At 29.7% G+C, this 25959-nt stretch overlaps 1 protein-coding gene across 1 annotated transcript in view; it reads left to right on the top strand.

Moving 5' to 3' along the window:
* trio (trio Rho guanine nucleotide exchange factor) overlaps window positions 1-25959 on the top strand; it is a 669473-nt gene that overhangs the window by 542812 nt on the left and 100702 nt on the right. The window lies entirely within an intron of this gene.

Genomic DNA, 25959 nt, shown 5'->3' with positions numbered 1-25959 from the left:
TACTGGTACTATTAACAATCAGGCCAGACCCAGTCCAATAGTAAAACTGTCTTAATAGTTGATGCTGTCATGATTATAACTATCAAGTAGTTATACAATAGTAGTGGCTAACACTTTTGTCGCTATTACTGAATGCGTATTTATGCTATAACTGACTGTCTAGGAGTATACATGTGATTGTTAAAGTAGCAGTTACTTCTCTGACTTTACTATGCACCTAACCCAATGCGACGTTACTGTAACTATTAAATAGTTTTATAGTTTTTCAAAACAGAGCAATTGTCAACACTAGTTATATATTCTCTACCATGTTTACCTTTTCTAAATAAATAATTATTTTAATCTCATATATGTGTAAAATAAATAATTTCTAACAAAAATATTATGAATTTTGTTTGCATATTTACCGGCACCCCTACGACTGAGTGAGAAACACGTATAAAAAGCTAGTATATGATTTAAATTCAGTACCAGATATGCGTATCGCTATATTATAACTAGAGACCTGGCTTTCGTGCTGTAAAAATTACAAATTGTACGAGATGTGTCTCAAATTACAGATAAAAAGGCTATATTATGTAATTTGTTATACATAATAAGAATATGGAAAGCTGATCTAACTACGTTTGAAACAAAATATTTATCATATTTATTCAAACGATCGCAAAAAACTAAACCAACTTTGATTAGAAACCTATATTGTCTATAATTGAAGGGTTAAAAAAACTGCATTTAGTGATTTTTTATTTCTTATAATCAAGAATGGACAAATCAATTTCAAACTTCTTAAAACTATCTCAGTTTTAAAATTTTAGTAAATTTACAATGAAAAAATCCTCAAAATATGCAGTAACCAAAAGTGCGATCTTGTTTAATTTATAACTAATATAAATAGAGTGTTCTTTTTACGATTATTCCGTAGATGTTTGCTATGTCAATAGTTCGTGATAAATTTTATACTCATTTCTCATAATGTTCCTCAATTTCCTTGCCACTTGTTAATTATAGTTTCGCCATTTCTTATAAATTAAATTATTTAAAATAAAATAATTAAAACACACGTGTTTATGTAAACAAATCTAATCTTTATTGGAAGAAAATATTTGACCGTATGAAGTAGAATTGTAGAAAGATTGTCAAGGTGGCTGTCAATAAAGGTATCAAAATAGTATAAGAAAACCATTTATTGTTAACCAACGTTTCGCTCCATTTTGCAGGGTTTCGTCAGGGCTGTCTGATTAAAGTGGAGCGAAATATTGGTTAACTTTTATTATTTTCATATCTTTATTGACCGTTTATTTATTTCTTACCAAAAATCTTCTATTTTTGGAAGTACATAGTTGACCCATATTAAGTATACTGTAGGAGGTAGTTTGGGTGGCGGTCAATAAAGATTATTGTTAATCAATGTTTCGCTCCACTTTGCAGGGTTTCGTCTGGGCTGTCTGAAAAAAGGGTGGGAACTGACATAGTTTTTCTACTATTTTTGATACCTTAATTGACCGCCACACGGACTATGAACCATAAACAATCTTTTATCTACTAAAATTTGAGAAAACGGATCTTTTTTTTAAAGTTGAGTGCTCCACATGAATTCTGCTGAAAAGATGCTTGGAAATTCGGATTCGTTCCTCATGTTCTTTTCCCCATTGATCTCCACAATTTTTCGATTCTGTGCGTATTCGCTAAAGTTTTTTGGATCAACAAAGTGATATTTATGCTTGGTATTTGTAACCCATTTTTTATAAATTCATGTATCCTTTTCATCAATCTATTCGAACTCGGGTGTATTGATGTTTCGATTACTTCTGATTGATTCCATTCATTGGTTGGCAAATAATTTCTCAAGAAAGAACGCGTCCTATGTTATACCTTCTTTTCGTAACTCAACTTTCGTATATTTAGAAACATTTATCTTATCCTACAATACATGTTAAAAGATTTTTAAAATTTTCTTTGGATTCTGCTAAATTCACTTATGCCATTGCCATTTTCTCATCATTAACCATGCGAGAAATGCTTTTTGATATGTATATTATGAGGTTATTTGTTATAATGGATATAAATTGTTGTCAATAACGAAACGAATATATGTTTTAATATTATTCAAGAGTGGTGATATTAATGTACCATTTGTGGTTTTATTTTAGCGTTTATACTTGGATTCACCATCCATTTTATGTTCCCTCTTTTTTTTTTTGCCAATCTTGGCATGCTTCTTTAAGAATTATTTGACATGTCCTTACTTAATGCTTCTGTAGGTAGTAGCACGAGTATACTTGACAGAAGACTGGAAGACAAGTGGATGAGAGCAGCTGAGAGTATTGATTGCCTTTCAAGGAACTAATCTCCATAGCCGGTCTTTCGATTGTACCATACTCTCGCTTCTTCCTCATTGTCTCCTGTCATGCAACGCTATTTCCAACTTCTTAATAGCCCCATATCTCAGGAAGAGTTTTTTTATGGAACTGGAACGTTTATTACTGTCATCAAATCGTATCATCTGTCTATTCTGTCCGCTATCATGTTTATACCAGTCGTAATTTCAAGTAATCATTGTCAATACGAACCTTTGATGAAATTTAATAAAATGACAAATAACCTTTCTTTATCCTAGAACGTAGCTTCACTTTAAACGTATTTATGAGACAATGCGATGATAGCTTTGTAGTTGCATTAAGCTTTAAGAGGAGAAGGATAAAACTTTATCTGAAATTTTCATGAGATAGTTTTGGATTCGTTACGTAAAACTTTTAAAAGTGTTTTATTTTATTACAGCTTTTTATGGAATGCGATGCTGAAACGTTTCGTATAAGATAAGGACTCTAGTTTCTCGATCATCATAACTTTACTAGCAAATAAAATACTATAAAAATCACCGAAATTATTATTATTAAAGTCGTAAACTTGTCAAATTATTTTATATTATAAAATAACACTATATATAGCGACGCTGCAATAAACATATAATAAAAAAACTTGTATAAGTTAAAAGAAATCTGTGTTATAATCACTTCATACAATTATGAACGAGCACTGCATAAAAGTATTTATGAAACTTAAATGCCGTTAGATAACTTTATTGTCATTTTGACCAAGTTCCTCGAGAATGTTTGCAAGAAATAAGACTGAAAAAACATATTATGGGTTATTGTTTTCAAAATTATTTTGTATTTTAGGACATTATTAATCTTAATAACTGATTATTACTCTTCGTATTTTCATTGTATTAAATTATATTTGTTCATGGATCAAATCAGGAACGGGTCTTGTTTTTTTTCATTATCTTATCTGTGTAAGCCAAACATAAAGCAATTAATAACTTATTTAAAATAGTTTATCAGTAATGCTTTTTATTATACTGAAAATGTTTATTTAATTTTAGCATTTTCTTTAAATTTTAAAAAAATATATAATTTTTTGAAAATAATGATAAAACTGTGCTTATAATATTTATTCCAATTTATTTATTTAAATATCGTGAAAAAAATTATTTTAGCCCTAGCTCCGTTATCAATTTTTAAATTTCTTAAGGATTTGTTGGTTTTCCCTCTACGCCAGAAAGTCCTAGGCTTCAACGGTTCAGGTAAAAAAAAAACGAATAAAAAATATTAAAATTGATCGAGAACTGAGTTGGTGCTAAAGTTGATATTGTCCCGATATTTAGGGAAACAGATATGAATGTGTAAACTGGTAATATCTCAGTTTTATTATTATTTTCAAAGATTATACTTCCTTGTTAAGATATTATATATGAATTTCTTATTCAAATTTATATTTGTTCGTTGAAATTAATCGTCGAGTAAACAACAATCGAAAACTTTGAAATTTCTCAAAAAGATAGAAACCACATAATTTATAACTGTTAAAAATACATAGCAAAACGAATCGGAGCTGGTCATTTGAATTAAATCTGGGTAGTTTTAAATTAATTATTTATTAAATTAAAGTTTTATTTTTTAGAGAATAATTAATTCAACAAATATTTTTTGATGAAAAATTTATTTCAATTAATAAACAAATTTTGAAATAAAGTTAAAAATCTGTGAATATTCGAAATAAATTATATTACATATTGACATTTTTCTGTTACGGCACGGACTGCCGCAGCCGCTCATACAATTTACACTATAGCAGTGACTGCTACTGCTACACTTGGTGTCACAGTCATAAGTAAATAAGTGTCATGTCACGTTGTAAACTGTTTACTCGTGCTTTAATGTTTTTAACTGCCGCTACATGTACTGTCACTCTGTCGTAATTGTCATATCCACTAGACCAAGTTGATACTGTCATGACAACTATCTTCATGTTATTCTAGATTTTTTTATTATACATATTGATTTTTTTTGTCATTTTTCCGGTATAAAGGAGATGAAAATGAAGACAAAAAATAGTTCAGTTCATTTGGCGTTATAAGAGTGAACCTCAAATTATTAAACCGTTAATTTAGGGATAATATTAGTAAAGAGAGATGGCTAAGTACTTTACTGCAAAAACATTAAAACTCCAGTTTTAAACAGTTTAAAACTTGACGTGACACTTAAATGCTTATGACTGTGACACCAAATGTAGCAGTCACTGCTATAGTGTAGACTGTATGAGCGACTGCGGCAGTCCGTGCCGTAACAGAAAAATGTCAATATGTAATATAATTTATCTTCAGTATTGATCTTCAATTAATAAACAAAATTTTATTTAAAAATATATTGAATTAATTATTTTCTGAAAAAATAAAACTTTAGTTTAATTAATTAATTAATTTAAAACTACCCAGATTTAATTCAAATGGACCTGGTCGGCTTTGTACGCTAGCGTAAATGCCAGAGGTCCGATGTAATAATTATCATGTATAATGTAATAATTATAAAAGTTTCTTATTTTTGATTATATAATGTATTCTATAATCGCTAGAAATAAGTATAAAATAAAATGTGAAATAAAGAATTCGAATGTACACTGTGAATTTAAAAATCTTATCCACACACCAAAGATGTTATATTAAAATCTACACATTACATAGATATCATTATTGAAATTTTTTTATTTTTAAATTTTTCTTTGAGAGCGGAATGCAACCCACCTATTAAAAAGTAGCAAACGGCTGCCTTAAAAATCTGTTATTTTAAACTTACCAATTTTTCCTGTAAACTTACCATAGCATCAAATAGGAGTATTACCCCCGAGAAAGGTGTTCCTACAGACCGCAAGAAATATTCAAACAGGACGAAGCCGGAATGGCGCCCACTTATCACTGTCAAGGTGAGCAAAGTCCTGGGAAATCCCCCTTCCGAGAATAGAACCCAAGTTTCCAGTAATTATCTTAATACCACACCGTGCTGCGTCATTCTGGAGCCCGCTCTAAATTGACACGCAACTCTCTTTCCGTTTTGAGGAGGGTCCATTGTGAGTAAATATTTTTAATATTAAGTGAGCATTGTGTTTAGTTAAGAAAATTTCAACAGAATAAGAAATTAAGAAGATTATCTTTTGGTGAGACAGCGGAAGAGAAATCATATAACATTTCTTCAAACCCTCGCAAAGTAGTCCCCTTACCATTATTATGACTGCAAATATTAATTTAAAATTCCAAACATTATTGTATAGGTTAGAGGGGGTAATACACATCCTAGTACACATAGGACACCCTGTTGGTTTTATATTATATATTTTTTTTTGCGCTCCCGCCTTCTATCGAAAAACTTAAAAATTAGAATTTACAAAACTATCATTCCTACTGCTCTTTATGGATGCGAGACGTGGCCTCTTACACTAACGGATGAAAAGCGCCTTAAGGCTTTCGAAAATAAAGTGTTACGCAAAATATTCGGACCGAAAAAGGATCCATTAACGGGAGAATTTATAAAGCTACAGAACGCTGAACTAAGGGACCTACACTCCGTAAATATAATTCAGGTTATAGCATTGTAGCGTATAAGATGGGCGTGTATGGTGTAAGCGGATCCCTAAAATGTTAATAAACACTGAACCAACAAGTAAACGTCCGAGGGTTAGACCTGAACGTAGATGCGAGGATTGGGTTAAAACTGATTTAGTAGGATTGGGTTTGGAGGGGCATCACTGGAGGGAGGTATGTAGGGAACGATTGGTGGTATCGGCATCGAACCTTCAGATTCGTTAGGTCTTCATTATTATCATTAATAATTTTTTTTTTGTAAATACGTCATTCCAGTTATGAAATGATAGATTTGTTTTATGGTTTTGCCATTTGGTTCGAATTCCATACATTTCCTACTGAGACATTTTACACTATCTAAGTGGTTTATTGTATTCAGTTAAACAAAATTTTCAACAAACCTTGATTTTTTTTCTATACCGTTTTATTAGATACATGAAAAACGTGTCCTCTTACACTAATGGAAGAGCAGCGTCTTAAGGTTTTGAAACTAAAGTATTACGTAAAATATTCGGACCGACCAAGAGTGAATTGGCTGGAGAATTTAAGAGGCAACATCGTGCTGAATTGAGAGAACGGCACCCCATAAATATAATTCAGGTTATAGCATTGCGGCGTATAAGGTTAATAAACACTGAACCGACGGGCAAACGTCCGGGGGGTAGACCGAGACGAAGATGGGAAGATTGCGTTAAAACTGATATAGTAGAATTGGATTTGGAAGGGCATCACTGGACAGATGTATGCAGAGAGCGTTTAGTGGTACCGGCATCGAACCTATCGCTTAACAAAGCCTTTATTATTATTATACTGTTTTATTATAATTACTTATTCATTTTGTAAAATCGTCATGCACCCCAGTTATATAACAGTTATTCAAGTTGTAATAATAGTTTTAGTAGTGACTTGTGTAAATAAATATTTTAAATGAATTGAGGTTTATATCATGGACATTTGTCACAATCAATTTTTTTCAATTAAGTAATGAATGTCGCAACCAATACCATTGAATGTGGTTCACATTCCTTGACGCTTCTTCCTATTTATTTGTAGAAAATGTAGTACCCCTCTTTTTGGCAACCAGTCATTTATAAAAAAAAATACATTTTTCTTTGATTAGAGTAAACAGTAAAAAAAAAAGTTTTTGTAAAATGTAATTTAACATTTTGTACTTGAATTAAGGGATTATAGACAAAAAAATTATTATATTTCTTTTCAGAAATTTATTTATACCATTTATCCACTTATTTATTCTTTATAATATCTGAAAAACGTTTCGCCCATTATTAAGTTCTTCAAATAAAAATATTTACAATCAACATTCCTATTATTAACATGCAGATACAATCAAGTTTATATTGCCCTTTAATAAAAAATTGTATACACACTTACATACAAAAAATTCAGTATTTAAATATTTATACATTCACTTCACTAATGTATAACCGTTTACACATCTAAAATGTTTTTGACATTAAGCCAAAATTTCTTAGTTATTGTTCTTTTTTTTCCCCCTTACTTTGTTATTAATTTATGGACATGTGTCGTTTTAAATTGAAAATCTTTTTTTCATACCCCAAAATGAATATAAGTCTATTTTATTTTTTATTTTTATTAAATAGCTAATTTTTTATTTTTCAATAAATAAATAAATTTTGACTTTCGTAAAAAATTTACATGTGTATATGGTTATAAATTATTGAAGTAACTATATATTTATTGGAATATTGTATTTCTTAATGTAAATATGTAAAAAGTTGTTTATTAAGAAGCAATATAAACTTGATTGTATCTGCATATTGATTGTAAATATTTTTATTTGTTGGAATTGATAATGGGCAGATGAGCCCAAAACGTTTTTCAGATGTTATAATGAATAAAGAAGTGGATAAATGGTAGAAATAAATTTATGGGAAGAAATATAATAAAGTTTTAAAAAATAAAACCCTTAGGAACTTTAGTGGTTAGGATTACAACTAATTATTTATATTTAAAAACATAAAATATATTTTTAAAAATAAAAAACAGTACGAAAAATTATTAAAATTCAACTGCCAATTTTTCTGTTTTTTCAGTTTTTTTAGAGCTTCATCAACAATAGTTCTACTCGTTATATAAGGTTTCAAACTATCGATTATTGATGATATATAGCTTCTTAAGATATTAGGGTGATTTAATCATCTATAATTGTACCACGTCCTGATGCCATTAATAGATAGGGTTAATTCCGAATTAAATAAAAATTTATGATGATTGTATTGATTTGCTCTTATCATTATTATTTTTGGAACCTGTGAGTTCTGGACAGATGGTTTACTATGATTAATTATGACCCGCCTATCGCGTGTTGCATCGATCCTTAATATTATAATCGACGTGTATTTTAAACGTACTTCCTGGCAGGAACCAGACGATGAGTGGACAATGGTTCTCGCTTGTTTTTGTTTCTACCATTTTGTCATCATTACTGTCCTATCACACTTTAGTATCTCTTCATTCCGCCAAACTTTTGTCCCTTCTCCGCTTTTTCCTATTAAAATCGGAATAGTTTTGTCTTTGACTTGGTGTATTGTTTCTTCTTGATTTCCTTCGTATATTGAACAGGAATAAGACTAATGTTATTCTGAATTCAGTCCTTCAATTACTCTTGAGATCTATAATCTTTTAATATTTTTTTTATATACTTTTCTATTTAATATCTATCAATATTACAATCTGCCACACAGTTGTGGGCAATAGGTAATGAATGATCACATACATACTAAAATAAAATAAATTAAATAAGTGAAAGAAAAAAAAAATTCTCTTAAAATATATACGAACAGAAGAATAAACAAAATGAATATAATCAAACTATGTGTATGAAAAATAAATAAAAAAATAAAATAAATAAAAAAATAAAGGTAATGTGACTATGAATTAATTTTATATTTATTAAAATTTATAACAGAATGTCCTGCAGCAGTCTGGGCTTCAGTCTTCGGGTTGAGGTTGGATTTCCCTGGTTGTAGGTCACTGCTCCTTTACCTGTCGGCAACTGGGAGTGTAACTGCTTGAACCGTTTCTTGATGTAATCCTCTATTGACTCCATATGTAATTTGCGATGCAATTGGCTATTTCTTATGAACCAAGGAGCATTAACTGCGATTCTTAGGAATTTATTTTGAAAGATTGTAGTTTTTCCTTTTTGTGAAGGATGCCGCTCCCCAGACTTCACAGCTGTACATCAGCCAGTGGCCTGAGAATTGTTTTAAATATAAGAACAGTTGTTTCTGGTTTTAGTTTGGAAATTCTGTTTAGGATAGGATATAGCATTGCTAACCTTGCATAAGTTTGAGTTAGTTTGATGTTGATATGGTGATACCAAGTAAGGCGACGATCTACGTGAATTCCCAGTAATCTTACTGTTTCACTGGCAGGATTCTAGTGTTTTTAATAGTTTTAATGATATGTAGCTCAAATGAAAATTTTTTTTTTTAATGTTTTGAAACAGCCGCAATTTTTCGCTCAACTTGAACTGACTGTCCCATTTTTTACTGGCAATGCAATACAAATTGAAAAAACTGTCCTTAAAGTTTTCATTTAGAATTTTTTTTTTATCGGACTATATATATTGCGTGGATTCCTGCCACCTTGGATGTGCCAACATAGGACTATGGACAGGAAGAGGTTTGTCGCCTTCGCCCTCCGGTACAACGTAGATAAGATGACCTAATAGTCCTGGTACTAAAGATAGTCATCATTCTTAAGCTTTTCTGTCATCAGCATAAATATATTCTACGCAAGAGCCCGCCCTTTTCTATAATGGCTTCTATATTTAGAACTTTTCAATGGACAAATATGTTTTATTTTTAAACTCTTGTAATTTTATCTGTAATTCTAACAGTCCTTTTGTGGTCATGTGTCCGAGTCCGTGATTTATTTTATTGCTTTTACTCTGGCAAACATCACCTATTCTTTTTTTCCATTAATTAATTTTCCAAGAAGTCTAGAAATTAAAACGTTGTTGGAGCGGTAATGTTTAACTGAATGAATGATTTTTAAAATTTTTTTTACGAAAAAAAAACCGTAAGAAGTATTGCTATCGTCGATAATATCAAATCCTATTTTTTAAGGGGGAAATAGTACATTAAAATACATTTTAAGATCAGACTCCTGCGTCTAAATAAGCAAGTTTTATAAAAAATATATTAACAAACAATCTAGTAATATATCTGGGATATTACATCAAATTTTTCGCTATCTTATTAATATCGATTTTACTTTATTTATTTATTTTTAAATTCCCTTGAATTCCTGCTCCAATGATTTTGGTCAGGCTCGTTAAATTATTTATTAAATTCGTTAAATTACTTGTTGGTAGCAGAACTTTATTCTTATCAGCCCTGCATAGTGGGGCGAAACCTTGGTAACAATAAATAGTTTTCTTTTACTATTTTGATACCTTTATTGACTACCACCCGGACTGTCTTCCTACAATCGTTGAATTATATTTCATACAAGTTAGCTTTATCCTCATAGTAATAGTCGGACAGGGTCTAAATGCTCAATATTCGAAGTGGCTATCTCTAAACCTTTAATATTGTTTATTTGAAGAAATTGTCTCTCGTAATTAGTAGTAATAAAAAAATATAAATATAAAGTATGAAAGACTTCGATTATGAACCAAGCGAAAAATATTTTCCAAAATTATGTGCATTTATAAAGATTTTTGATATACCGATGGGAGAAACATTAATGTAGAACTAATGAAGTCATTAAAGGTAATAACTCGGTATAGTCATGAAGACGATTCTTAGCTTTTCATTTTATATTCCAATTTACGAAATGCGAGTCAGTAAGGGAAAGCAACTCCATCATGGAAGATTCGTTTACTTAATTATTCCTGGCTTTGAAAGAAGTATACTTACCAATTTGAAGTCCATAATGTACTGAGGATTTATTCGAATACGTGTTCGGTCTGTATCGAGATCTTAGATAATTTATCAAGAACTTCACCGAACATGACATATTTTTCCCAAATTTCAAAAAGTAGTAGATTGCAAGACTCATGGGCGTATGAACTATACCTTCCTGTACAGCGAAACCATCTATAATTTAAGTTTCACAATACTGATTACAATAATTAAATTAGTGGTCGATTATGTAACTTTAAATACACATCTGTATCAATATATATTAATGTTATTATTATATTTTAATATAAATAAACACTGTAAATACAATGATAAATCCAAATCAAAGGATTTTTAAACGTAGAAAATAAACTGCCTTTTATAATTTTATTTTTTATGAAAACTTCCCTTTTATTTTCGTGGTACAAAGTTTGATAAATCACTTATTTCATATGTTGAGAATATAAACAATAGATAATTCTAAAATTAATTTAATTTTTCCAACTCTTTTTGTAAAGTCTCAATTTAATAATAAAAATAGTTCAGTGTATTGAAATGTACTTTTGATAAACTTTTTCTTTTTTTCAAAACTGATGTTTCAGAGTTCAAATCAGACTTCAGAGGCTGGTTTTTTTTACACAATATTGCTATTTTGGATTTTTTTTTCTTAAGTTTCTTGATTAAAGAGGAACAAAACTATTACGATATCAATATAACGTACATGAGGCATATAACTAGCAAGAATCGCAGACATATTAAAATATAGTTTTAAAAACTTATTATTATAATATAAACTACTACTTATATTATAATAATAAGTTTTTGGTAAATACTTTTCACAGAAGTATTTATACTGCAACATTTATCGATTTATGCTTAAATGTTCTTATTAATATATCTTAGAAGAATCATAGAGTTTTCTGAAATAATATTTTTGCATGTAAATGATTTTCCACAGGTTAACATGTAGAAGTAACATTACCTTTTATCTGATTCCACAAGTTTCAAATCGTAACTATTTACCAATCCATCAATCTTAATATAGTTTTAATTCGATATCAAACACCCACACAGGACCCAACGATTTGGGCAGACCATCATGCGTTCGTCATTCCCTAATCTGCCGTCTTATCAGCTTATCAGTGCAGTGGGATGAAGTGCATACAGTTTTCGGACTGAAAAAAAGTTTATTAATATTTGATCGCACTCTTCCAATCTATATCGCGGTGTCACTTCATTTTCTGATAAATTTCTATATTAAAAGTTGTACAGAAAGGCTCCGAGGTGTCTGAAAGAACATGTCTCTGGCCCAGAATTACTGATAAGACATTTCAATTCGTAGTTTTTAAACGAAACAATGTGTATTTTAATTTATTAAATATGTAGGGAGAATGATTTAAGTTGTATGTGTCAGAAAATGTTTTATGCAATGTTAAACATTTTGAAATTTTATGTTATACTGCACTGCTTTTTCCCCATAATCTACTTTGAATCGCAAAAGGTTTGGTGGAAGAACAATGTTGATTTCAAACATAAGAACAATATTGATATCAAAGTATTTTACGTATGTACAATGACTTGTACTAATTCCCACCCTCCCTAGATAAACGAAGTAAATTCCTTTAGTAATAAAAAAAAATTAATAATAAAAAAAAACGCGGAAGAAAGAAAAATAATACTCCGCGTCCCATCTTTTTGTTGAATAATTCTTAATTTTAAATCCGATTATCCCTTTGTTGCTGGTTGTCAAATCTCATATGATGTAGAGGAATTAATATTTCGATTAATAATAATAATTGTGGACCTCTACAACCCATAAAGGGTAAAGGGCAAGGTGATTTTTTCAAGATCACGCGCAACCCCCTGATTTTGCTCCAATTATTCTTATTAATCTTAGAATATTAATCGACAAGGGTAGTGCACCCTTTGTTCTCACAGATTTTCATCAAATTGTTTTTTGGTGTTTTTACATTACCTATAAATAAATCAAATTAATAAACTGTTTTATTTTATATCGCGAGTTTGGAAAATTATATGGACGTGGTTCTTATATCAATACATTAGTTTTATGGGAAAATTACAGGCATTACAAAATATCGATTCCTAATGAAATAAAGTTCAAATCGCTACGTAAACCAGCCTTAAAGATTTTATCCGACCTGACACGGTGGCAGATTTTGATTCAGAAACTCAAACAAATATTGATTTTTTAAGTATCAACGCAAACCAAAAAAAATTTTTACCAGATAAAATATCAATTTTTTTGAGGTTAAACAATTTCGAATATAATGTAGTAACATGAAAATAAAAAAAAGTAAATCTTAAAAAGTTGTTTTATTCATTCATAATAAAGTTTTTTTTCATTCATTGTGTAAACCTGTACTGCGTTTTCAAAATTTTATCTATTTTGTAATGAATATTGGTAAGTACTATGATATAGTTACTATATTACTAAATTTTAATTAAAAACAAAAACTTTCTAGAATTTGGTTCCCTCTACTACAAGATCGGAAATGTCTTACGGTGATTTCATGGGATGAAGGATCTGCAAAAATAGCTTATCGATTGGTCTAACCCTGTCCATATCTTTTGTACGTGGGCGGCATCGATTTGTTTATTATTCTTTTTTGATGTTGACCACCATTCATAGGTTCTTCCTGGGTATCGAAAATTATGACGGCAATAGAAATAATTAGAATCAATAAGCTTTAATTATTTCATCACCTGTAATTAATCAATAAATAAAAATACATATACACACTGCTTAGTTATATATATTACGATTATAATTTAGAGCAGTAATGACGGCCCATTTTATAATAGCTATAAAATTGTAATTGCTACTTATTTGCCTTTACTTTCTTCGTAGGCGGATGCTAAAATCAAAAATTCCGCTCCTAAAAGTTATGATCTGGGTGCCATTGTGTAAAAAGTTAAATATTATCAATCTATTATTTTATTATAATAATATCACATAATAGGCCATAGGTGACACGATTATGTAGAATTAAAATCTACTATCTAATAAGTTTATATGAGGGAAACTGTCAATAAGTAATGCGGTATAGTGTTTCTAACAACTGAATGCACGGCAATCATTCATTAGTGGCGGTAGTTACTCTTTTAGTGTGATAGTTGACGGTACATTTTTCATGACAGTAGAACAACTTCTACAAATGTTTGCCTCGTCAGTGACCAGCTTTATATAATACTATAGATGCCAATGTAAAAGAAATAATTGTCCTCTTTCGATGTATTACTCTGTACTTGAAATTAATACTATTCAAAATTAGGTGGTAATTATAATGGTCACACATAACACAAAAAAGGCAATCCTTGCCCGCCAGACCCGCCCCGCTAAGACCCCCGGGGATGCGACGGTTCTATATCGCTTTTGAAATATCAGCTTAAAACCGGAAGAGGAAATTTTAAGATAGTTTAATTGAGAAATATTTAAAAAGCGCCTGAAATTGAAAAACGGCTTGACTCTCAACAGTTTTGTTAGGTTTACTGTCAACATGTGGACTGGACACTGCCATATTTTCATGACAATACTTCCATGACAGAAGACTTATAACCTACGAAATGAATCTTAAATCAATATAGCCTTATAGAATTTATATCATAGTGTTACCAGTTTTAACCTACTGGTAAAAAATATTGAACAGCGCCTTAAGGTTAATAAAATTTATTAGTAAATATATAAGTAATTATAAAATATAGTAATTATTAAATATATTATTAAATATAAAAGTAAAAATATTGTACCACTACTTTCCTTTGATGGTGGCGTTACTGACAAAATAAAAATTTTGAATTGGGGGAAATCCAAAGATAGTTGACCGGGATTACTTTCTCCGCCTAGGCCGTTCTACAAACTGTCCTGAAGCTTGTTGGGCTGTCACAAAGTAATTCCGTCTATAGTCAATATCCAATATACAATAAAAACAAAATCTTTTAAGGTCATATGTGCCAATACTAAATCAAAAAAATATATAATTTTTTTTTTGTTAAGTTCTTTAAAGTTATTTTAAAAGGCTCAAACAGTAATTAAAATTAGGTTATATCTAAGTGGTTTATTATCATTATTTTTTCACTGTTTCTTTTTAAACTGTTATATTAGTAATTATGTACATTAATTTTCAACACCAACGCCTTCACTTTATTGAAGAGACAGTTACGCTATATATGGATGGTTGATACGTCCGCTATTTATGCATGAATATTGTTGCATAGAGGTTTTAAATACATTTTTATTTCCTTAAAGGAAGTCGATAAACGATCGACAAATGGATCTCAAGGATCCTTTGGTAAAACCATTGCACGTCACTCCTGCGGTCTGCTTTGATTTAAAGATGTATGAAAATTTCCTTCAATTTTAGTATTAACAGCAGCTTTGAACAGGGCAGAGGTGCTCCTATCATTCGAGGTAATTGTGAAATAGCTATTCCCTGCTTGACAAGTTGAGGTAAAGTAACTTGTATGTTAAACTTCACGGGTGTCTCGAAGAATGAGGTATGTTGTGTTAAGTTGTCGTTTAGACTTTCTGATATATGAATTTTTGGTGAATACTGTTTCAGAAGTGACTTAAGTTGTAGGGATTGACTCCTTTGCTTATAATGAGTTATCACATAATCTTTTAAAACCCAATAATAAACCTACCTAATACCTAATAAATAAAAATGGTGCACCATCAGTTCAGCTCATATTTCATATTACTGTTGTTTAAGAGACTCAAAAGCTTCCAAAAATAGTTTATGGTTAATAATGTCTATGCATATTTTTGGGTTCTTCTTCGTGACGCCTTCGATGGGAGTGAATTGGATCCTGTAATGGGGATGGGGGATATTGAGGAAACCGCTTGGATATCCTCATTTCCATCATTAGGATTTGCTTCCTCGGACCATGACTGAAGACACCACCTTTCCCTAAGACAAGACGAGAGATGATGCGGCAGAAGACAGCTGGAAGAGCAGTTGCCGGGTAAAAATGGGCGGGAGTGTTGCCCGGGAGTATCGATCCTGTGGCGGGTCAAGGCCGCCCTATCTCCGCCCGGGCCCCACCGGAGCTAGCCTAGGGCCTCCTTCCTAGAGTGTGTGTGTGTGTGTGTGTGTGTGTGTACATTGGCTGTCATCTTCGCTGATCGCTAAGGATCGAAGGAAAGTTGTAGTATGTGAAAAAGAATGTTCTTTATTATTGCAACCAAATTCCAAAATACCATCCAAAAATCCTCTGTAGATATTAGATATAGGAATCCTTCAGGGAACACCGTAATATTTCAATAAAGTAGTAATGAGGAAAATGGAGTTTATATTTTCTCTATTTAATTTGAATCTCCTGTACCGTTGCTGTATGACTAATGGACAGATCGCTTCTAGTATCTTCCTTAACTATTCTTTCTGATCAGTTTTAAAAAAAGTTCAAATGGGAATTCGACTGTAATTACCTATTAACCCAAGAGGAAAAAGTTATTTTTTCCTAATTTGATTACTTTATAGACACATGTACATAGTTCAGAGTCAAAATTGGTGACTGCCAAGCATAGTTAGGGGAAATAAAAACAAAATATCTATCTATTCAGAAAATGGTTCAATTTTTACCTAAAATCAACCAGCTGTATACCTTGTCATTAAAAAGTAAATATTGAAGGATTTAAGGTGTAGGATCTCTGAAGTTTATTTTATTCCAAAAAAAAACTATAACCTTTTCAGCGCTATCCATGAACAATCTAAGACAAAAAAAAACTTCATATCAAATTATATAAAGTATATTAAATTCTCTTTAAAATTTGAGCCAAAATAGACATCTGTACGTCAAATAGTTGCTGAGATAAAGGAATTTATAAACCAATACTTTTAAGAAATCAACAAGTGAATTTATTTTGGAAAATTTCATTAAAACTACTACTACTAATACTACGAAGATCAATGTTTTAACCTACTTTGTAATACATTAAACTAACTCTAATTCGACTGCTAATAGACATATGTACGTCTAATTATTCCTGAGATATAGTTTCCCAAAAATAAATTCACTTACCACTGATTTTTCTTATCTTTTAATTAAATATTGCTTTTTAAAAAAGCATATCACGGAAACTATTGAATAGAACTAGTAGGGGTCATAGTTTGGTAAATTTACTTTACTTTAAATGATGTAATAGTAAATCATATACAGTAAATATATGTAGTTTTCCTTAAAGTAATCTAAAATTGGGTTGAAATATGTCCTTTTTTCCAATTTAAACGTTATTTCAGAAATAACTTTGCTTTTTTTATGAAATAATGTACCTCATTCAAAAATGTTAATGTAATAAATTATTATAATTTTAAACTACGTTAAAAATATAAGAAGTATATTCTATATTTTAATTCTAATTTTTAAAAATCAAAATCATAATTTACAAACAAAACTATTTTCCTTCCCACTGTTCTTTATGGATGTGAGACGTGGCCCCTTACACTAAGGGATGAACAGCGTCTTAAGGTTTTCGAAAATAAAGTATTACGCAAAATATTCGGACCGAAAAATGAGAACTTAACAGGGAATTTTTAAGAATACACAACGCTGAATTAAGAGAAATGTAATTCAAGTACCGTGTTGTATAAGATGGGCGTAGGGGTTGTAGGGATTAGTAACGAGCGGATCCCTAAAATGTTAATAAACACTGAACCGACGGGTAGACCGAAAAGTAGATGGGAGGATTGCGTTAAAACTGATTAACGGATTAAAACTGGAATTGGGTTTGGAGGGGCATCACTGGAAGGATGTATGCAGAGAGCAATTGGTGGTATCGGTATCGAACCTTTGGGTTCGCTAGGCCTTTATTTTATTATTATTGTTTATTTTATTTAAACAGCCTTTTCAATATTACGTGAAAGTAATTTGTCAAATAACTTGCAATTGGTAGCACTCTAGTCATGCTTTTACATTCAAAACAACCGAAACCATCTTCTTTTCTATAGCCTTAGAATATTTTTGTGAATCGCTTGGGAAACAAGTTGTAAAAATTGGTTAGATTGAGTGGATTTGTAATTAATGGAAAGGTGTAAGGTATTTATTTTCGTCCATATTTGAAATATTGTGTTTGAAGTTCATCATTGACGTTTTAAATTCATAGTAATAAAAATAAAAGCTTAGCGAAGCGGAAGATTCGATGCCGTTACCACCAATCGTTCTCTATGTACACCTTTCCAGTGATCACTCCTCGGAAATTTATCCATCAGTTCAGCGTTTTGTAGCCCTCTAAATTCTCCCGTTAACCCATTCTTTTTTTGTCTTAATATTTTACGTCATAATTAATCTTTATAAACCTAAGGCGCTTAATGTAAAATCATACGTTTCGTATTCATAAAGAACGGATTAAGACAGTCTCCATTGATCAAGGGTTTCTTCTTTTTACTTTCTCACTTACAGGGATAGATAAATTACCAACCTCTTTAATATTATCTTTGATTTCTACATATAACCTTTCCATATCTTTGTGAACCTCATCTAAAGGTTCATAGGCTTCAAATCTGTATTATATTACTTCAGATTGAAATTTTCGGGACAGAAACAGTTTTTTTTTTTTCATTTCTCTTCTTTATATAAAGTTTTTGTGGAATTTTTGCGATTACTAGTTCATGATTCTGCCCCGCGATAAGATATCTTTTTTAGCGGTTGATTATACTATTTTGCCATCTATTTTTACCAGGTCATAATCGATTTGATTTCGGGTTTGCGAATCCGATGTTTAAATTTATAACTTCCATATTTTTTCCTGTTGTATCTGAATAGTAATATTGAAATTTAAAAAATAAATTGAATGCATACGATATCCAATAACGCGAGTGAATGTGACCCGAGGTATAATTGATGACCTTGAATGAAAAAATAAATAAATATACATACATAACACATAAATAGGGCCTCCCTCATAGAGAGGACAGAAATGCGTGTGAAACGTAAAACATGTTGCCGATGATGGATGTGGTAAAGCTGTCATATTTCATCATTATGACGAGCTGTCTGGACATTTTCCACCATAAATTCTTTAGGCGCCCTGTAGCACAATATTTTGAATACTCCATTATTGCTCGATCGCTGGGGTTATTTTAGGATTCTTTATTGTTGGAAAATTATTTTTTTATTGTTTCTACAAGAACTGAGTATACATTAATCTGCCTTTTTTTTTATATGCTCCTTGTATTTTAAAATAAAAGGAGAAATTTATATTGATTAATGTTATGAAAGCTTTTTTTAATGATAAATGATGTATTAATACAATAGAAGTTCTCATAATTACGAATATTTTAATTCCTAATTCATCATATGACATTGCAGATCTTATTGCAGTAATGTTTATCTGTATATCTTGTGACATCTTGCTTCTGGGATAGTATATCCCTAATTTTTTATTTAAGGACGTTGAAAAGAATAAAAATAAAAAATGAAAAGCGGCTTTGAAAAACTTTTTTTTTAAATTTAAGTACGTAAAAAATAATACAAATGAAAAATAAAAAGTGGCTTGAAAATTTTTTTTTTTTATTTAAGTACGTTCAAAAGAATACAAATAAAAAATTAAAAGCGGCTTTGAAAAACTGTTTTTTTTAAATTCAAGTACGTACAAAAGAATACAAATAAATTAAAAAAAGTGGCTTTGGAAAATTGTTTTTTTATTTAAGTACGTTCAAAAGAATACAAATAAAAAATTAAAAACGGCTTTGAAAAACTGTTTTTTTTTTTAAATTTAAGTACGTACAAAAGAAAACAAATAAAAAATAGGTATCGGAAATTTTTTTTTTTCATGTATGTTCACAAGAATACAAATAAAAAGTGACTTTAGAAAACCGTCGACTAGAGCATCTTTTTTATATATTCAAATATATTTCTAATAAATAGTATGTTTAATATACTAATAAGTAATGGCCTAATAGTTACTTATATTTCTTTTATAATTAATTAAATAACAGTATCTTAAGTTTTTCGAAAATAAAGTATTAGGTAAAATATTCGGACCGAAATAGGATGAATTAACGGGAGAATTCAGAAAGCTACACAAGCTGAATTAAGGGAACTACATCCGATAATATAATTCAGGTTATAGCACTGCGGTGTATAAGATGGGCATGTAAGGTTGTAGGGCTTAGTAATGAGTGGATCCCTAAAATCGTAATAAACACTGAACCGACGGGTAAACGTCCGAGGGGTAGACCGAAACGTAGATGGGAGGATTGCGTTAAACCTGATTTAGTAGAATTGGGTTAGGAAGGGCATCAGTGGAAGGATTTATGTAAAGAGCGATTGGTGGTATCGGCATAGAATCTTTGGGTTTGTTAAGCCTTCATTATTATTATTAATTAGTTGAATAATCACATAAAATCTTAGGGTTTTCCCTGTTTACGATGCTTTGTTCCTAGGTTTCCAGAAAACTGATAAACAAGACAGTTCAGTGAAGCGTTAGTAGTTTCCTCCTTTTTGTCTGTGTTACAGATTTTTAGGTAATGTGTTGGCACCCTTAGTCAGCTGAAGAGGGATTCTGCGTTTCTAGAAGTGATGTTATAACAATAAAATCCTTATCGGTAGAAGGTTTGAACCATTATGTTATCGCACCTATTATAGACCTCCTGGGCAGTGTTTTCATAGAATTCACATAAATAATTAACCAAGAATTTTTCATTTAAAAAATCTGTATAAGTACGATTGGAGTATTGCAAGTTGGGTGCTAATACATTTTCTTCATGAGCTGTTGCTACAAAAATTAATTTAAATATACAGATATAATATTCCTTTATTAGTTTATCGTTTACTTATATTGTCTCATAAAGTAATAAGTAGGTTTCTATTGCTGCTAGCTGTTAACGCAGATATATACAGCATGGATAACTTAAGCTATATTTTATATTTGACCATAACTGACATATTTGACATTTATTACTTTTCATTACATTAATTACTTCCATGATATTAGAAATATTTTTTTGTAACTATAGCATCTTAAAACTTCACAGCTTTATAAATTAGAAAGTAACTTGAATCATATTCACCTATAACCTGGTAATGAACGTAATTCTTATATTTGTATTTCAATTCTGCATACATTTTTATCTCTTAAGTCTTGTTAAGGAATACATATCATTATAAAAACTGTTTTCTCAAAATATTCTTCATTATAATTTTGAATAAAAATAATTAATCACTTGTTAACTATTCATATTAAAACTAAAATACAAGAATACATCTTTTATGGACAAAAAAAAAAGTGGGTCCAAATAAGTTGTAAAAAATGTATTATTTCTGTCATACAATACAAACAGATAACGAACAAAAAAATATTTATAATTTTATACACTCAATCAAATCAATGCAATTTAATTAAAATTATTTCCTGTAGGATATTGGTTTTAAGTTATACTTAATTTAAAAAAATAAAATAGGGCAAATATAGTATTTGTTGTTGAAATATGTAATTTAATTTTTATATAATATAATATAGGGTACTTGTTAATTATAGTATCGCCACTTCTTGTAAATTTTAATACAAGTTGGATTTTTTTTTTCAATTTTTCATATAAACACTTAACTAATGTAATCATTCCAAACAATCGTTGTGGGTTAATACATTTATAAATGTTTTAAACAATATTTTACACTTTTAAGTTGCTCACACCATGAATAAATTAAGTGTACTGCTGTTTTTATACTTACTTTGGAAACAGTAAACCATGTTTTAGTCTTTATTTCGATGATTTTCCTATCTTTTGTAATTTCTTCAATGTATACATTTTACAAAAATAAGGATTAATTTCATGGTCGTTTAAGCATACCTTCATTCTTGGTAAAGTTCTTTATCTTAAAGGAACTGCCTTTAACTGCCGTTTTCTCATTATTAATCACACGATAAATGTTTTTTAATCTATCCATTAAGAAGTTACTTTTTAAAATGAATATCAACAGTACAATGAACAAATGTTTTAATATTATATAAAATATTATTTTAGAGTGGCGATACCATAATTAACAAGTACCTAACTTAATTTAATTTTTAATATATAAAAATATATATGTTTATGAGTCAAGGTAAGTTAATTTAGTCAAAAGCATTTCTTTAATGTGTCTGGTTTTATGTTATAGCTACCAGTATTTAATAAATTTTAAATTATTCAACTAATCAAAATCACGTTTTTAGAATTGTAAAAAAAAAAAAAAAAAATTGGAAGCCCAACTTTAAGTACTTCAGACTTGATACTTCTGACAAACGGAATTAAATTTCCCTCTAGTAATCAGCTATGCACAATTAATTGTGTCACAAAACATTAGTTTCTTACAAGAATTACATATCCATTGCTAAATTAGATCCCAGCTAACCCAAACGCTTTTTTATCTGTTAAAAAAAAATAATAAACTACATTTTTTTTGTTGAAATATTTATTTATCGACTGTTCAAAAAGTTTTATGTAGTAATATTTTTAAGTATTGATTCTTTCATAGCGGTTATCTCTTTATTTTAAAATTGAAAACAGGGCCCAATCTGTAGGTAGGAATTAGTATTATGTAAAGTACTTATAAATATTTATTTGTATTATTCCATTAAAAAAGTCCAAATATAATGTGGTTGTAATTGTGCTTCAAGATGACTGTCCATTTAGCCGACAGACCCCCGCGCGAAAGCGTAGTGACGTTAAAAATCAATTTTGTAAGCTAGCGTGACCGATCTCGGCAGCCTAATGAGACTGTAAATAATATACAGGTGTCTCGTAACTGGAGTACGCTCTTAATTAAGAATTCTTTGCCTGTTCCGAAGAAAACGAAATAATAACTCATATTTAGTGGAATATATATTTATCATATGATTAGTAAAATATTCAATCGTCAAAACATTTAAAATTAGATTGCTATTAAAATTTTAACATAGTTGAAAACAATACTATTGTCCTTATTTCAATCACACCTATTGTAGAATACATAAATTATTCGTTTCGAAAATTTCTTCCTAAAGTATTTTTTTTTCACCTCATAAAAAAAAAATCCAGACAAGAATGGTTACTTATTTCATGATAATATTTGAGCGTATTAAACTACTATATTCACTGGCCTGAAATGACGTATGCTATCTTAAAGCCACTGAAACAAAAAATGGCGCCCATTACGGTACAGTCCAAGAAAAGGTCAACACTTGTGACCTTTGCCGAAGGCTATTATACCCAATTTATTTATAAATTATATAAATGAAATTAACGAGTCTAAAATGTATCAATTGTATTGTGCATTTAAGTAATACAAATAGAATTACCAGTACCAATAATAATTTTAATGAGTTTAGATCCAAAAAATGATGTGGGAAAATTAAGATGATTATATTAATTTCTCCGGTAGACCATTCCTATTGATCCATTGATCGCTAGGAAATAAAAGTGGATTATTTCCTATAAAATGCCTTCCTGTTCTTGAAGCGATATTGAAGAGCCTTTAAGACGTGGAATACCCCAGGAGGTGATTAGAGAACATAGCTGAGGAGAGATGGACATTCCTCTCCCAGAGTCCTCCCATACCTCCTTTTTTGTCCCCATCTGATGGCGGATGCTTCGGTATCTCCCCCCTTAGCTTCACCAGTTTAATTATCAACTACCGGTCCAAGGAAAATTGCTTCCGTAATAGACAATTTAATTTTTCCTCACCCTTTTAGCCATCTTCGTTAAGGATGGTTCATTTCGATTCATGCACTAGTAACTAGTGTAAAATGTAATTCAATTCATTCTGTAGTTAGTTTTTTATATTTAACAATTATTATTACTTCTAAATTACTACTACTTATTACTAATATTTATGTTTATATTTTAAATATTTTTCGCGCTTACATGATTATGAATGCTTTCATTTTATTTTTAAACTTAAACAATATATTAACAATATGTGTTTCTGTCAGTATATGCATTTATTCAAGTAATTAATAATAATTTTCAGAAGTGGATATATTTAATTTTTTAAGAAACTTTTTCGAATGTACTTTGTTTTCCATTTCTAATTATTTACATTTACGAGCTAATATACATTATAACAATGATTATTAATTCTTTATAATTGTGATTAAAAAATCATAAGAATAAGATATATTTCAATGTTTAATAAAAATTATGATCGCCTGTCCTAGGAAAAGAAAATTGGCAATTCAATATTATATTTTTTAAAGGCCTAAAATTTGACGTCTACAAAATATTCATTTATATGAATAATCAGGCGATATTTAAATTATAATAATGAAGAATCATTCAGAAAAATGAGGAAAATTTAATATTTTTTGGAATATAATAATAAATTATGACTACAGGTAATGATTAATTGACCATGGCTCACGAGTTAAATTTATAAACTAAATTTATACATTTCAAACATATAAATGTATTAATGTTACAATAGTAATCAAGTTTGTCATCTATTTTTTATGATTTATTAAATATATATCATTAAATATTGCAAGATCGCAGATTGTATTTTAAAAAAAAACTACTATGTTTGAATATAATAAAAATTAAAGTAAATTTTTCTACATACGTTTGTAAATAATTGCTCGAGAAACAATTATTGTTAAATACTTATCTTTGAATTAAAAATAAATGGAATTAAGAGTGTAGAATTGTCACTTTTGTCAACTTTTTATCAATTTTTCATCTCCAATCTTATAATGTGTTGGTAATATTTCATTGTTCATTTTCCAAGTAAGTAGGATGTATCAATCGTATAGATATTATATCTAATTATATAATTATTACATGGAGTGTTAGAAATAAAATAATCCGATTTACATAAAATATATCTTCAAAACTGGATGATGAGTTCCATATTTGTATCAAGAAACCTCCTCCATCTGTAAAATACCAAACCCGCAAAGCCTACGTGTTGTACGGTCAGTCCCAAATGAATTCGAAGGCTGTTAATTAAAATTCTTAGAACATCTTATTCATTTTAATGTTCCCTTTTTAAATATATGTTTTAACGTTAATTTTATTTTAGTCCTTTTTTTACTTGTTACAATTAGTATTATTATTTATTTAAACTTGATCATGCATATTTAGTCTAATATAAAACTATATTAAATTTATTTGTAGATCGTCGATCGACTGTGTGCAGTGTATTAGAGAAAGGATGGTCTGGGTGCGGTAAAAAAAAATGAACTAATAATTAAACTATTTATTACGAGCTTAATAATAAATTTAATGTATTTGATGATTATAAATTAATATTGTTTTATTTATAATTTAATGATGAGCAAATACTATTAAAAAAATATATTATGTATTTTTTACTTACACGTGAAGTTATAGAAAACAAAATACACTTTTTTAACTTTCCTTCAGAGGAATACTATTAAATGTTTATGTTTTCCCCTTTCCTATTTATTGAATTTATGTTAGATACTTGCAATATTTTTCTATTTCTTTCCTTTTATGATGGTTTTCGATATTTTCGTGGCTGAGGTGACGTGGCCTAAGGGCTATCTATGTCAATCCTTTAGCCTGGCCTCTTTCCCGTTTTCTGGCGCCTAATTTGTTTTTGACGTGTTACAAGGTTGTTGGAAATATGAGACTATACCGTCTGACGGTTAACATAATTTTGCGTTTGTCCATTCTTTTGAAAATCCACGGCTCTATAATTCTGTCAAGTAGCCATTATTTGGGGTAGACTATATCTCAATGGAATTTCGTCATCTGTTCAGAAATGCCAGATGGAATTAAAGTAGGTATTTTACTTACCTTGTGTTTGTCTGGACCGCACCACTTCTCTCTCTCCGAACTTCTCTTTGATTATATTTAGAATTTTTTAGTTATTAAATGATAAAAGAATCACAAAACAGGTTATTCACATTAACAAAACAAAGTAAAAAATCACTGTGGTCGCTGGATAATTAGAATAATCTTTTAAATAGATGAAATAAGTTTTTCATTTATAAACAAAAATATTTGTCTACCAAATTGGTATGCTACTACTTTCTCAAAATTTAATATTCCTAAGGTGAGAAGGTGTTAAATGAAATATTCTTTGGTTTTTACCGTTCCATTTAATAAAAAATATATAAATTTCTTACAGCTCTGTTCGCTAACAATTAGAGCTTTGGAAAATCGCTTTACCTTTTATATTATTGCGATAATCAGGTATCTTATCTTACTA

The sequence above is a fragment of the Halyomorpha halys genome, unplaced genomic scaffold, assembly GCF_000696795.3.
Source record: "Halyomorpha halys isolate HHAL.00 unplaced genomic scaffold, Hhal_1.1 Scaffold87.1, whole genome shotgun sequence".
In the NCBI taxonomy this organism is placed as follows: domain Eukaryota; kingdom Metazoa; phylum Arthropoda; class Insecta; order Hemiptera; family Pentatomidae; genus Halyomorpha; species Halyomorpha halys.
The sequence above is the reverse complement of the archived record's forward strand: the minus strand, read 5'-3'. Positions and strand labels throughout refer to the sequence as shown.